Here is a 17,146-nt window from a genome sequence, read left to right on the forward strand (position 1 = left end):
AATTGCCTCAATAGCATATTCATGAGGGATATTTGTATAAAGGTTGACCACGTCAAAAGAAACCAAGAGTGACTCCTCGTTTGTTGTTTTCGGGAGGTGATTGAGCATGTCAAGATCATCTCTAATGAAACTTTTGATGTGACTGAGGAAAGGTTTCAAAAGAATGTCCAAGAAAACCGGTTATAAATCTTTATTAAAATATGCTTCCAGTTTAGCATTCTGCCTTTTTTTCATTTTCCTATTATTTCTCCACGTGCGGTTAACATAACCCCACTATTTACTGACTTATATATATATATATATATATATATATATATATATATATATATATATATATATATATATATATATATAGAGAGAGAGAGAGAGAGAGAGAGAGAGAGAGAGAGAGAATGTCTCCCGTAGAGCCTTTCAAAGATGAGCGATATAACTGAAATATTTTTAATATAGATTATCACGAGATGTCATGATCATTATGTGTGTCCTTGCACATGCTCTACACTCATGTTGTGTATGTATTTCTAGATGTATGTAAGTCTGTACCTGGGAGACATTTATGCAAGTAGTGTATGCGTTCTTTACTTTTCATTTTCGTTCTGTACTCAATAATACAATTGTCAGCAATTGCATTGTAGGCCAATTTCTATCAATGATGAACTCTATTTAAGACCACTACAAAGTCACTCCATGGTATTGTCTTAGCCATTGATTCTCGTATAGGCAGAAGGCCTGAAATTTAGGGTGAAGGACTTAGTTAATATCATCGACTCGTAGTTGACTGGTACTTTTTTATTGACAACTAGATGGATGACAGGCAAAGTTGACATCAGTGTTTTTGAACTCAGAATGTCAGAAACTGGAACTATTTACCGACCCAAAGCTCTGGATTATTCTAATAGCATAACTTTTTATTGCTACTATAGTGCAACAACAGTGACAAAATAGTAATCTCCGTAACGTCGGCTAACTGTAAGTTTTGCATGTATGGTACATTTACGTATGCTCTATGTATGCAGGTATTACCTTTCAAAATTTGAATAAAACATAGGTATACCTTTAAAAGTATACCTATATTTTATCCAAATGTTTAAGTAATTTAGAATGTTTACCTCTCAAATCAATTATAATTAAATTAGAAAAAAAAATTAATGTTTTGAAGTAATTATTTATTTTCAATTAATTTCATTAAAAATTTATTGCAATTTTAAACAACATTCGCATTTATTGTCTGCAGAACATAATTACAATTTCTTTCTAATTAGTCGCTAAGATATTAGTGTGTACTCGCAAACTGATCTTTGTTAGAAAATGATCAAAAATATTCAAAGTAGGTAAGTTTCAGTACTCCTCATACTCTTGGGTTTCCTTGAATCTAATTTCCTTATGAAGTTACATGTAGACTGAATTTAGAAATGTGTAACATTGCTGCCAGATTTGTGGTCTCGTAAAAATATTCTACAATGTATTCATTGTCAAGTCAAAAATAAAGCTTCTTCGTGGCCACTCGATCAGCTAAATGAAGCAGCCAAATCGCTTACAAATTAGTCTCCACCACCATCTTTACAAAATAATGGGATAGAATAATATATTTCTGGATAACTCAAAAGTACAGAATGATCGGGATTTCATGGTTGTTTTATAGTTTTATTTAACGGCTTTTCACTGTCATTGTATAACATATCATTTGATCCATTTACTTACTTTTTATTTTTTGATTCACTGCAACTCACCTTATTACTTTTATGAAATGAATCCTACATTATATACCAGTTCTTCGTGTAGACGAGAAACACACTACAACTGGCAAATTGGATTCTAATAGAAATAAGCGAAACAGATCTTAAATAAAACGAGGTATCTTTTGACAAATCACCTGATGAGACATATCTACACCTTCAATACACCACAACTGTTAGTATAGCATCTCACTATCGAGGCACCGGTACACGGTTGGCCGAAACGATCGTAGTGAATGATAAAGAATTTGGTAAATTCCATTTTCTTTCTCTCATATATTTTATAAACTCTGCGGATACGAAGGAATTCCTGAAGTAAATCCAGTAGCATGTTCCACCATACTGTTGATGACATCAGGTTGCAGAATACAGTGAACGGGCTTTAAACGGTATACTACAAGGTGTATACCGGAATATAAAATTATACACACACACACACACACACACATTCTTCTTGTTTCAGTCATTAGACTGCAGTCATGGTGGGGCACGGCTTTGACGTAATGAATCGACTCCAGGACTTATTTTCAAAGCCCGATACTCACTCACTGGGTCTCTTTGGCCGAACGCTAATCCAAACACACCAACAGCGGTTGTCAGGCAGTGGTGGCGGGACAAACACAGACAGATAGACAAACAGGAAGACACACATGCTTATATATATATATATATATATATATATATATATATATATATATATATATATATATATATATATATATATATATATACGTATATATATATACATATATATATATATATATACGTATATATATATATATATATATATATATATATATATATATATATATATATATATATATATATATATATATATATATATATATATACATACGTATATATATATATATATATATACGTATATATATATATATATATATATATATATATATATATATATATATATATATATATATATATATACGTATATATATATATATATATATATATATATATATATATCCATACACACAAGCATACAACATACTATGTAATATGCTTTTTGGGAATAAATAATAAATAAACTTAGTGAATAAATTGTCAATGAATGGAACGATATAACACAAATCTGTTTATTATTAGCGATAAATAAGAAATTAAAACAAAAATACTGTATTTTTTAATCTAATTTTTAATATTCTCATCTTAATGGAATTATTCAATTTTGGTTGGAATTATTCTCGTTGTGGATGGAATTATTCTATTTTGAACGGAAATATTCCATTTTGAATAGAATTATTGAATGTGAAATGGAATATAGTTTGATAAGTGCCAACGCAACTTCTACCAAATATTGATATATATATATATATATATATATATATATATATATATATTCATATTTTGAGTTCTATTTTTCCTGTTTGCATAACCGTGTTTAGGTATATATATACCTATATATATATATATATATATATATATATATATATATATATATATATAAATATATATATATATATATATATATATATATATATATATATATATATATATATATATATATATATATATATATATATATATATATATATATATATATCGACGTGGATTTTGCAGTGGAAAAGTGCGTGGAGATGACCAACGAGAGCGAAGTAGAGTTCCAAAAAGTCAACACAGAAGAACTGGGCCTCCTACTTAGATTGACATATGACAATGTATATCTAGATAGATACGACCTTAGAGATTTCTGCCCTAGTAGACGTCTAAGAGGTAGACCACCCACAATTACCTCTATGGCTAGGAAGACCCCTATAGAGAGATGGAGTGGATGGACCAGAGCCATACGGACCCCCACTAATATCCACCAGGTAAAGAAAATGATCGCACATGTACTAGGAGCTAGTATAAAGGTCACCCTAAAAGGCCACACCTTTAAATTTAACAACAAATTATACGCCCAGGACGAGGGGGCAGCCATCGGTGTTAGTATCGCCGGTGATGTGGCCAATCTCTTCATGGTATGGTGGGACAGAAGGCTTAAGGAACGCCTGACACAGAACTCCATACTCGTGAATGTGTACTCTCGATATTTCGATATCAACTTAGTGGTAAAGACACCCCCACAAGAGAGTACTCCTGAAATAGAAATAGAAACTAAGACTATGGAGAGCATCCAGCAAATAGCTAACTCCATCCACCAGAGTATTAAAGTTACGATAGACTACCCTACTAAACACCCTAACCATAGATTACCTGTATTAGATACTGAACTCTGGCTAGAAACTAAGAACAATAAAACCAGAATCCTCCATTCACACTATACAAAACCTATGGCCTCCAAATACCTGATCCACCGGAACTCGGCTATTGCGGACAATGCCAAATGCAACATATTGATGGCAGACCTCGTCAGAGTAATGCGAAATGTCTCCTGCATGTGCGACCCTACAGAATTAAAGAGACATATACAACATTTCGTCCACCGCATGCAGTTCTCAGGTTACAGCCATAAAGAAAGGATCAGGGTATACAAAGGAGCTATGAAGAAGTTTGAAACAATCAAACGCAACGATAGGAATGGGATTTGCCCACTCTATAGGAGCAAATCATGGAACACCATAGAAAGGACTAAGAAGAAAATAGGGAAGGCAAGCTCATGGTACGATAGCCACAAGTACCAGAGCGTCATGTTCGTCGACACCACCCCTAGAGGCGAACTGGCGTACCGCTTTAGAAGGGCCCTAGACAAACTTAAGCTAAGAATTAAGGTTGTTGAAAGGCCAGGCAACCCTATTAAATCCCTTATCAGTAGAACATACCCTTTCAGTAGAACCCCCTGCACTGATAGGAACTGTATCGTATGTAAATTTAGCCCACAAACGAACTGCAAAACCAGAAATGTGGTCTATAGTATAAGATGTACAGAGGGACGATGCAGAAATAAGACAATGACATATGTAGGCGAAACAGCAAGGAGCATAGGGGAGCGGGCAACCGAACATTGGAGGGAACTTAAGGAAGGGAAGAGCTCATCAGTTCTGTACCAGCACGCTGAGCAAGAACATAGAGGCTCAATCAACAACATAGAGATTAAAATCTTATCTACACATAGCAGTGATGCAGCACTTAGACAAATTACTGAAGCTACACACATAATAGAAGAGAAACCTAGCCTGAATAGGAAACTAGAATGGAACACTAACACACACCACTAACAAACCACAAACCACAACATGTGACATGTTACCCATAAACCAATAATAATATGAACAAAATATAATACAATACATAGATAAACAAATGGAATTAAATACTACATACGTTAACAAAATTTAATTAAACACACAAAAAAAAGAAAAAAAAACTAGATAAAAACACACACACACACACACACACATGAACAAATAAATAAATAAAAACAAATACAAATGAACACGTATTAACAGAGAATATAGATGATACAGACACTCCCCATACACACACATGCACTTACAAAAGACATAGACACGTTGAAGGACACGCATGCGTAGACACATACAATAGGAATACAAAATACAAAATGGCTGATAGTTAGCAAGGTGAGACACACATAAGAAAGAAGGAAACGAAGGACCACTGATGAGGTCACAGAAGTGTGACGAAAGAACTCTGGCCGAAATAAGATTAAGATTAATGTAATATAAAGCTGAAGCAAATTAACACCAAATATACAGTGCGTGTGTTTTTATTGGCTAAACTGGCAATATGACCATCCCCAAGTACAACAATATATATATATATATATATATATATATATATATATATATATAATACACATATATACATATATACACACATACATACATACATACATATATATATATATATATATATATATATATATATATATATATATATATATCGATAGATAGATAGATACCCTTCTTTTATTAGCCACACAGGGCTGCACACAGAGGGGACAAATACAACTGTAGAGCTTTTCTTTAAAAATAAAAAAAAGTAAAATAGAAATAAAAAAATTCCGATCAAAAGGGATCGGTAGGGAAAAAAAGGGGGCGGGTATCGTATATCACAGAAAATGTCAATAGTGTAAAATGGGGTAACATTAGGTTTATCCATGGAGAGAAAAGCCTACGGAAAAGACCACGGTAAACTCAGCAGGGAATAGACACATGAGAGCAAAGTGCTCTTTCTCTCTCTCTCTTTTTTAAAAATTTTTCTTGATTTATAGGATCATGCACAAAGAGGTATCGTCACTCGCACGCACCATCTTTGCTACATTCACCCATCTTTTAATGAAACTTTCACGAGACAAAAACTGCCTCTCTATTCTCACCTTACTTTTCAAGCGATACTTGAAAAAGTTGATGAGCGATTGGTCAGAGAGGTAAGTTTTCGTCTCTAATCCTTTCGCTCGGGTCCACCACACACATTCTTTCCCCATGGTCACCAGTATGATGAACACTGCCTTGACTTCTCTGTTGAGGGACGGTGGCGGAGCAATTTGCACAATAGACTCGACTGACAGGCGGACTCGTCCCACACGTGACAGCAGCCGTTCGGCATAAGCCCACAAGTCGGAAATCTTTGGACACTGCACGAGTGCGTGCAGAACGGTTTCGTCGCTCTGACCGCATCTCGGGCAGGTCGGTCCGGTGTGTCTCGAACCGTGCCTGTACAACTTATCCCGAACGGATAATGCTTCTGGATAGCACTGCCAGGCCAGGGATCACTGGTGGTTGTCCATAGGTCCCGGCCCGAAAGTTGTCCTGAACAGGCGGGTCAGGTGTTCCTCGTCGACGCCCAGATTCTGCCCGAGATCGTCGTCGCACCTCCCCTTCACTAATCCTCTATAGAACGCTTTTGTGGAATCGCAGAACTGAAAAGGCAAGACTTCACAAAGACATTTAATTTAGCTATGCAATAAAAAGGTATACATAGTCTCTAAAAGCTGTTCCTAGAATATCCCAGCTATTGGAACATCGTGTAGAGCGAAGATTCCATTAAGCATATGTAACAGTGGATGAATATTATTCATTAATGACATTATTGTGGTTCATTTTGTATAGAAAGTGGGTGGGTGGAGTGAAATCCAATTGAAATTGGATTTTAATTGGATTATTAACTAGATTCCTTCACCCTTTCTAGACAAAATGAACCACAATGATACCATTAACGAGGAATGTTCATCCACTGCTATATATAATTCACTTATCTCTCTCTCCGATGACTGTATAATCGGCCTTTGAAATTTTCGCTCTACACGGTGTTTCAATAGCTGGGATATTCTACTGCTGTTAGCGATTATGTAAACCTTTTTATTATAAAGCTAAATTAAATGTCCTTGTCAAGTCTTGCCAAACCATTTGCCTTTTCATTTCTGCTTTAATCTATACCTACCGGCTCAAGAGGAAGCCACTTCTAGCCTCTTTAGAAAGGCAGTCCCAAAATCACATGTTCAATTGCAGTTCAAACCGGATTTTTAGTGGCATACCAATTTGTGCATTCAGAGTGCATACCTATTAGTCTGAGTCACTCTGGCGAAAGCTCCTCGTATCTGTTACACACACACACACACACACACACACACACACACACACACACACACACACACACACACACACATACACACATATATTGAATTTTCCACTTCTCACTGTCCTCTCTTTCTCGATTTTACTATATGTATAGACACACACACACACACACACACATAAATGCACACACATACATATATATACACATACATATACATACAAATGCATATAAATGCACACAAACACACACAGACACCCCCACACACTTGCATATATATATTTGTGTATGTGTGGGGTGTTCTAACAGCCGCATGGCTGAGACACGTGGCTGACTGCAGCCGTATGGTTGAGACGAATAAAAGAATGGAAGAATATATATATACACAGGTATATACAAATATATACCTGTTTGTGAGAATTGACTCCTATATAATTTATTCAACACAACAGTATTCAATTTAAATCATTTTAACTTGAAGAAGAAATATTTTTTTTTAGCAGACTACATAAATAGTCAAAGGAAATGTTACCTGTAGTATGCACAGCCAGGGATTTGAAACAACTGACCTGGTCGACATATTTAACTATATTTTTATTTTACCAAAATCAGAAATTAAAAAGAAATAGTTTCCTGAATTGTCTTTACATTTAGGTCGAAGTTGTTTGTAGTTCTTATTCAAAAATATTTCAGCAAATCTGTGATGAAAAGCATTCGATTTTCTGTGTCAGGTATATAAATTAAGAAATTAATAAAAGAAATTATTAATAATGTAAGAAATTAATAACTCTCGTAAATTGTCCCATGAAAATATATCGTAAATATAGCTTTACATATATAAATGCATATTTTAGAAATATGCATTTATTAAAATTCTTGTAGAAAATTAAAATGGTTTTAAGTCTTGAATTCAGAATCAGAAGAGCTATTTGTATGAAGTTTACATACATGAGAAGGTTGTAATTACAGAATGAGAATATTTTCGTTACGAATCATTTTGTTTTCTTTCTGTTTCCATTTTCTCGTAAACCCATTTTGTTGAATTTACATAATAAACGGAAATTTTAAATATTAGTTTCCCGTTGATGAATATTTGTCATCTTGAGAAGTTCAACTTGAGTTCCAGTATTTTTTATCATTTCTTCAGGAGTGCTGGTACCGATGAACCTTTAGAGAGGCTCCTAGCCTTGTGTGAGGGAAGAAGGTAATCTCAAAGAGGAAACCTTGTGTGAACACATGCAACAGAGTAGATCCCATTAAAAGCCCAAAAGGATCATTTGGTGGTATTAAACCAGACATCGGATTAAGTCTACCACGGCGACGGCTCTAAATACTTATCACACAACTCGAGACTGGGATCTTCAAATGAAAGTTATCACTGTTCCCTTTGATGGCATAACGGTGATTGGGTACCACTTTTATAAGGGTGTTTTATTTTATCTTATTTATATGGTTTCGACTTGGAATAGATAATGAATACATTTTATTGATAAACCCGTCACTTATAACTAAGTATTATCACTATACATAAATCTTAACTCAAGCTACATAAACGCCGTGGTGAATTATATACATCAAGACGCTGAAAAGTACATGTGAAACGTACGTGTATGTTGAAGATAAATAAGTTCGTGTTCTTTTTCACCGCTATAAAAATAGTTTCATAGTTGCAGAAATAAATTTCATTAACAAGTTGAAGAAAATGAAGAAAGAGAAATTATTTACGACATTAGTTTATTTACGTACATTTAATATTTACAGTACGTTTAGAAGTCAAAGAAATTCGTCGTTCAGAGTTACGACATAATATTTATACTGGCTAATTCTTTCATACTAAACTACTAGAGTTTCCACAAGAATTCAAATAAGTCTTGTTAGATCTAAGTAATCGACATGGCATAAAAATAGCCAGTATCTCAAACGAGTGAGTGTCGTGGAAATGAGTGACAAACAACGAACACTGGTACGATTGTCGTGAATCACTAGGGTGAGTGTCGCGGAGTCTATTGACAGCCAACGATCACTGATTAATTTCCCAAAAATCAGGGTTTTTATAACTGCTCATACCTGAATTCTAAGAACCGTATTTCGAGAAAGATTTCTCTTTGACGAAAGTTTAGAATTCAAATATGTGCAGTAATTTTAACCAATAGGAAACTAACAGTTATACTTGTTCGGGCAACATGGCCATTACGTCATATTACCGCCTTTTACGATTTGCTACAATGACATATTGATATTGTTGTGTGTGTGTGTGTGTGTGTGGGGAGGAGCAACCTCTAACTCTTGTTTGTCCAATGTTTTGCGTTTGCTGAGTGGTTAATTTTTTATGTTGTAATTTTTTGGTGGGATGAAGTTTATTTTTTATATATTTGTTGATGACACGGGAGTGTTTTAATTAGTTGGTTTTGTTCTGAATGCAACCTACTTAAGTCTATTCATATATATATATATATATATATATACGTTTATATATTTGTTTTGCAAGATTCTTGATGTGAAATCGTGTGTTGAAACAGATATTGTTGTATTTGGGGATGGCCATGTTGCCAGTTTAGCCAATAAAAACACACGGACTATATATTTGGTGTTAATTTGCTTCAGCTTTATATTATATTAATCGTATTTCCCCAAATACAACAATATATATATATATATATATATATATATATATATATATATATATAGTGGTTGTCTACTCCTTACACAGAGTTTGACCACCTCCTGCACCGACACCTTAGCCTGTTCATGGCGTCTAATGTAGCTTTTTAAACCAGACAGTGTTTTGAATAAACACCCACACAGATTGCACCTCAGTTTTGCACTACCAATACCTGCAAGTAAGTTCTGCTCATTGTGGATCCTAACATGTCTTTTAAGACCCCCACTGGATTTGCAAACCCTCTGGCACACGCCACATTGAAACGTGTGCACAGACATATAATCAGAATATATCTGGTTGAAGTTTGTTTTCCATGGGTTCGCAGGTGAGATTTGAGGCCAGCCAAAGACAGACATGGTCTGTCACAGACTGTGCACACAAAAAGGTCCTTGTCATTCACCTTCTCGATCTTTACATTTTTCCTTAAATATCTCTTGAGCCCTGCTTGCATCATCCTGGCTTCTTCAAACGCTTTCACTCCACTCCACACTGGCTAATCCGATATATTTACAAACTTGGTATATCGCACTCCTGGTATAGCTCTGGTAGTCTCCAGGCCTGGGGACGTTGTTGGTATCACCGGTGTTGATGTTGTTGTTATGGCGCAATGATCTGGTGGTGTTATCGCCGTGGTTACCATTTCTAGTTATATAGTTATATATACATAGTTATATATATGTGTTTTTATATTATTAATAAATTCATAAACTCATCAATAATATACTCAGGAAATCAATATTTGATATTTTGAAAGACATACATCCAACATGACACGGCAACATAATAAATTTAAAATTTAAAACATAAATATACGAAATATAAATATTAATATATATAAAAATCTGAATATAGATAAATATATGTGTGAATATATATGCGTATAAAAATTTATGCGTAATTAAGCATGAATATTGTAAGGTTTAAAATATAAAATATAAAGGAACCTAAAATTTAAAGAGTTAAATATCTTACGATCGTTTCGCGGATATTACTATAATCACAAAGTGATCTAAAGATCATCTTATTATCAGTAATTCCGCTCTTCAGAGATGCATTAAGAACCAATAGTATATATATATAATATTAAAACATTAGAAATATTAAAAAATTAAAAATAATAATAAAGTATATACTGTCCTTTCTATAAATTATCAAATTAATCCTTCTGAAATGTGTAAAGTTCATTCCTTTCATCCTTTGTTGAAATTTCAAGTGTTAAACACTTATTTGTATAAGAATTGGTATATTTTTTTCTAAATGTATAGAAGACCTCGGCAAAATTCATCCTGCTATTAGACGTGTTGGTAATCCTATAAATTTATATTCAGATTTTTATATATATTATTTATATTTCGTATATTTTATGTTTTGAATTTTAAATTTATTATGTTGCCGTGTCATGTTGGATGTATGTCTTTCAAAATATTAAATATTGATTTCCTGAGTATATTATTGATGAGTTTATGAATTTATTAATAATATAAAAACACATATATACACATTTATTTGCTCAAGATAATTGAGCACTCAACATAAGTTCAGTTATATATTCTTTTAGAATATTTCTTTTAGAATATTACTTATAAAAGTTATATATATATATATATATATATATATATATATATATATATATATATATATATATATATATATATATATATATATATATATATATATATATATACATATATATATATATATTAAAACAAAAAAGTTACATTCTCGTCATAGACTTACCAATGGGTTCGTATCCACGAAAGCTACAGCCTTGTGGACAGTTCATCAGACTCTATACAAAGATAAAATTTAACTTTATACCTCGCGGACATGAGGAAACGCTAGGATAACGAGGTTTAATGGGCTAACGTATAAAAACATTAACGAAGACGAGCTATCTCCTCTGGACCAGAGGATAAAAAAACCTTTACAGTCTAGTAATAGCCTAACCAGCAAGGTACCACTTGAAACGAATACATTTTGAGAAAATGTCTTTACGATTTCTATGAGAAAATTTCTTTAACGCGCCAGGCTTAGCATAATCCTTAAAAAATATGGTTCCCTACGCGATTCAGATTTTGCAACGACCACTACCATTAATATATGCGCCTGGATGTTCTAACATTTTCCACCTAACATCACATGGGGTCCCTTGATCTTTGAGGTGCCACACATGGCTGGCTAGGGACGTGACAAGACGTCTTTCTGGGATTCTGAAGGATGACTGGTGGTTGCAGAAGCGTCGTTTGAAAGATGTACTGGCTAATCCGATATATTTACAAACTTGGTATATCGCACTCCTGGTATATCTCTGGTAGTCTCCAGGCCTGGGGACGTTGTTGGTATCACCGGTGTTGATGTTGTTGTTATGGCGCAATGATCCGGTGGTGTTATCGCCGTGGTTACCATTTCTAGTTATATAGTTGGCGTTGATGTTGCCGGCGCTAGTGTGGGTGCGACTGGTAATAACATATGATGCGGGGCCGGTCACTCCATCAATTTCGATGATAATTCTTTGGTCATTGTTTGTGATGGTAGTATTGGGGTCGCCGGTTACTTCCTCTGTGTCGCTGGTCTCGGACTGGTCATCATCTCTAGCTGTGGCGATTGTACTGGTGGTAACACATGGTGCGGCACTGGTCACTCTACAGTGTCGATGATAATGGTTTGTTCATCATCTGTGGCGAAGGTACTGAGATCATCGATTACCTCCTCTATGTCACTGGTCCCGGTCAGGTCGTCATCCTTGGCTGTGGCGATTGTACTGACGTAAGAGCTGGTCAATCTGCTTCTGTCATTGCCTCTGATCCTATTATTGCTGTTGGATGGTACATCACTGGTAATGCAGATAGCAAGTCTAGGTGTCATCTTAGCTGTACAGATAACTCCTTCGGTCTCGCACCGGCCTCCTACTGGACAGTTATTGTATTACCTGCAAGAGCAACCTGCTTCCTCCCTTGTTTTGTGGGTGCTTGTTAAAATGTTTTTTTTTTATGTAAGGTGCACAACTAAAGGAAACTCTTAGGTTGTGCCTGTTAAATAAATGCCTGCATCTGTGTGTGTGCGTCTATCTGTGTGAAATGCTTCCCACACAAGTGTTAACGTTGAATGAGAAGGATGGGGAAAACTAAACGACGTTTCTGCGGCACTTCCTTTTCCGGGTCATAGGGCATGGCATGTAGGAGATACGATTCTTAAACCCACTCGACGCCAGTGCCTCATTGTAGTAGGGGGCAGCGGCGTCAAAGATATTTTGGCCCGAGGATAGACTCGAGATCCACTTGCTTATACTCTTCAATAGGTTCTTGAATACCATAGGTGGGTGGCAGGAGGCTGTGTTAATATAAGACGGCTTCTCGTTTGGCTTGTGATAGGGCCTGTATGTACCAGAGCCCAGATGTAAAATAACATCTAAGAAATCTACTGCGGTGAGATTAAGTCTTAATGGTGATCTTGAGTTCCATTGAGCCTCGAGTTCCTTGACTCTAGGTGGGAACTTCCTAGACTTGATACCGTACGTGTTGGTTTCGAATGGGGCGTGTTTTGATCATAGAAAAATGCCTTCTACCTCATGCGCCTTATAAGGTCTATCATGTGTCCTCTGATTAGTATAATTTTAATTCTATAGCTACATAACGCTGATTTAGGTCTGCAACCATCTATATTAATATTTTTGTTATTATGGACTATTTGTATTGACTTCGATAGTAATAACAGTATTAGTATATATACAAATATTCAATTCTTAGTATTTTTGCTGTTGGCTAGTACTTTTCACGCGAAGGCTGTCCACATTTTGGCGCTAAGCAGTTAAGGACGCCAGTAGATATCAACATGATGGACTAGGAAGATGTTTCTAAGGGTTTAGATGTGCTGAAGAAGGTAAGAACACTGTGTTAAATCATAAACCGGTCCACGTATATATACCTGTTTCATGAGATATATAGCTTTATGCTGTAATTGTATGTGAGAGATCGTTTTCGGTTCGCTCGCCCGTATACTATTGCATCTGTTTCAGTGTAATTTTTAGTGGTCCAAATGAGGGTTTTAACTCTTATTTTTAGTGGGTAAACACTTCAAAGTATCTTTTGTTTAATATAATTTTAAGGCTATAGCTATATAACGTTGATTTAGGTCTGCAACCATCTATATTAAAATTGTTATTATGGACTATTTGTATGACTTCGATAATAGTAACAATATTAGTATCTATATTCAATTCTGAATATTTTTACTGCTGATATATATATATATATATATATATATATATATATATATATATATATATATATATATATATATATATATATATGTATATATATATATATACTGGCACGTATATATAAAAAAAATGTATACATCAATATTTAGACATACATACACTAGTGAATTATATCGCATAACTGGTAGTAAAGCTGCCTTCTTCCATCGAATATATTTTAACTCTGTGAAAGATTCGCATTTTCCAATATGTCGATTCATTCTATTCTTACCATAAATGGTAATACATGAAGTCATCAGAAATTGCCTCGAATTTCGTGTACTTTTGTTGATTGTTGTTTCAGGCTATATTATCAAAGTTACAGCTAAATAACTGCGATAAGAATCTATGTACAGGGTATACAAGAGTTCTCTGTAAATAATTCTGTTGTTATTCTATAAATACTGCGTAATGGTTATATTGCAGACATTGTCAAGTTTTTTTTGTTATTAAAATTTCGAAGACCGTATCATCATTTCAAACATAACTGAGAGTGCGGACATATGTAACTTTGCATCAAGTATATATGGAGACGTCTCGTGTAAGTTCTGTGCAGTTAACTGAGTATTTGTACCTTGCTTGTATCGATGTGCATATCTCTATTTCTTTGCTGTGAACTGTGCCCTATAGCTTAGTGTATATCTTCAAATTTCATAGAAAATGTATCTATATACTTTTCTCTCTTCTCCATGCATTTACACACGCACGCACACACACACACACACACACACACACACACACACACACACAAACAAAGAATTGTGTGTGTAAATAAGTGTCTTTGTTATCGTTTTTCCGTCGTCAGTTTTCTTTTTTTTACAGTTATCTTTATTGATTTTTGAATATCGATAAATATTAAGCAGTATAGAATATCGTGACGATTTAAAATATATTTCCTAATACAAACATCTGGCTGAGATTAGCTTACTCCGATGAACATAATAATAGTATCACAATAATACTTTAGAGGAAAGCAAGGCAGCTGATTTTTTTTCCTTTTCAATTGCAAAGGTGAATTAAAAAAAAAATGCTGCACAACAGGATATTTCAAATTGTTGAAAGAGAGATACAAATAATCTATATGATTGTATATACCTCCAACATCTTTCTCCATCCCCAGTCCTAATCTCTCTCTCTCTCTCTCTCTCTCTCTCTCTATATATATATATATATATATATATATATATATATATATAGAGAGAGAGAGAGAGAGAGTTGAAATTTACGAAAAAAGAAACAAAAGACGAAGACAGGTGTATTAGTTTAACGCTCGGGAAGGTGAGAAAGTCTTTTACGTTTCGCCTACGCTTTTCAACTTAAAGGAACACGAGGAAATAAACAGAAAAATGTTGCGCAACTCTAAATCACCAAACAGTAACAATATACAAACGCCAGTTGGTGACGTCACCTAACTATAGACCAATGAAATATATATGTATATATATATAAGTGTGTGTATGTGTATATATATATATATATATATATATATATATATATATATATATATATATATATATATATATATATATATATAGGGGTTGGACATATTAATGGAAACACCTTAAAATTTCAAACAAATTTATTTTAACATGGAGTAGGACCGCCTTTGGTAGTAATTACAGCTTCAATTCAATGAGATATGGACTCGTACAAAGTTTGAATTACATTATTTACATTATTTACATTTGACGGATATTTGTCCTCATCTTGTTTGTTGTTAACACAACGTTTCGGCTGATATACCCGTGGTCAATTATGGAGTGAATTTTAGGGCTTATAAATCTATTATTTTTCTATCCTTCCTCAATACCGGTTCCCATATGCTATTCATATCTGCACTCGGTCTGCTTAGGAGGTTGTTGTGTCCTAGCATATGTGCTGCTTCTTTTAGTTTTCGTATTTTCCAGTGTTGTTCCCTGTCTATTATTTTAACTTCATCCCACAGCGACCTGATTAATGATAATAATAATAATAATAATAATAATATAATAATAGTAACATCGTTAGGAATGAGAACCCAGGTTCGAAATTTCCCCAAGACACCTGTCGAAGGCTGGAGGGTATATCAGCCGAAACGTTGTGTTAACAACAAACAAGATGAGGACAAATATCCGTCAAATGTAAATAATGTAAATAATTCCTCATCTCTTAAATATAGAACTGGAAAGTTTGAATTGTTTCCAAAGGAATTTTTGTCCATTCTTCAGCTAAGATAGACTCCAGTTCTTGTAGTGATGATGGTGGAGGATATCGACTCTTTACTTGTTTTTCTAAAATGCACCATAAATGTTCAATAATATTGAGATCTGGGAACTGTGATGGCCAGATAAGATGTTCAACTTCACTAGAATGTTCCTCGTGACATTCAATAACAACATTAGCTGTGGGAATTGTTGCATTATCATCCTGAAAGATTACGTTTCCCTCCGGAAACAGTTCTGCAACCATAAGATGAATTTGATCCGATAAAATGCTTAAATAGTCTTTACTATTAATTCTGCCATGAAGGGAAACCATTGGGCCAGTGGATTTCCAAGATATAGCCCACCAGATCATCACAGATCCTGTTCCATGTTTAACAGTTGGAAGAAGGCAGTCTGGGTCAAATGCTTCTTTTGGCTGTCTCCACACGTATACTCGGCCGGTGGTCGGAAATAAGGGAAAGGATGACTCGTCTGTGAAAATAACTTTCTGTAGGTTTTTACTCCACTCTAAACGCTTTGCAACGTTTGTTTTTGACAGTAGTGGTTTTCTGATTGCAGACCTCCCGTGCAATTCGGCTTTGTGCTGCTCCTGGCGAACAGTTTTTGTGGAAACTGGGTTCTCGAGGTGGTCATTAAGCTCTGCAGTAATTTTGGGAGCTGTACTTTTGTGATCCTTTGTAACAATTCACGTAAAAGTCCGACGGTCCCTATCTGAAAGTTTTGCTTTTCTTCCGGAGTTTTGTTTTGACGAAGAAGTTTTTCCCTCTTTCACAAAGGCTGTCATTACTTT

Source organism: Octopus bimaculoides, chromosome 19, assembly GCF_046866305.1.
Source record: "Octopus bimaculoides isolate indiv1 chromosome 19, ASM4686630v1, whole genome shotgun sequence".
Taxonomy (NCBI): Eukaryota; Metazoa; Mollusca; class Cephalopoda; order Octopoda; family Octopodidae; genus Octopus; species Octopus bimaculoides.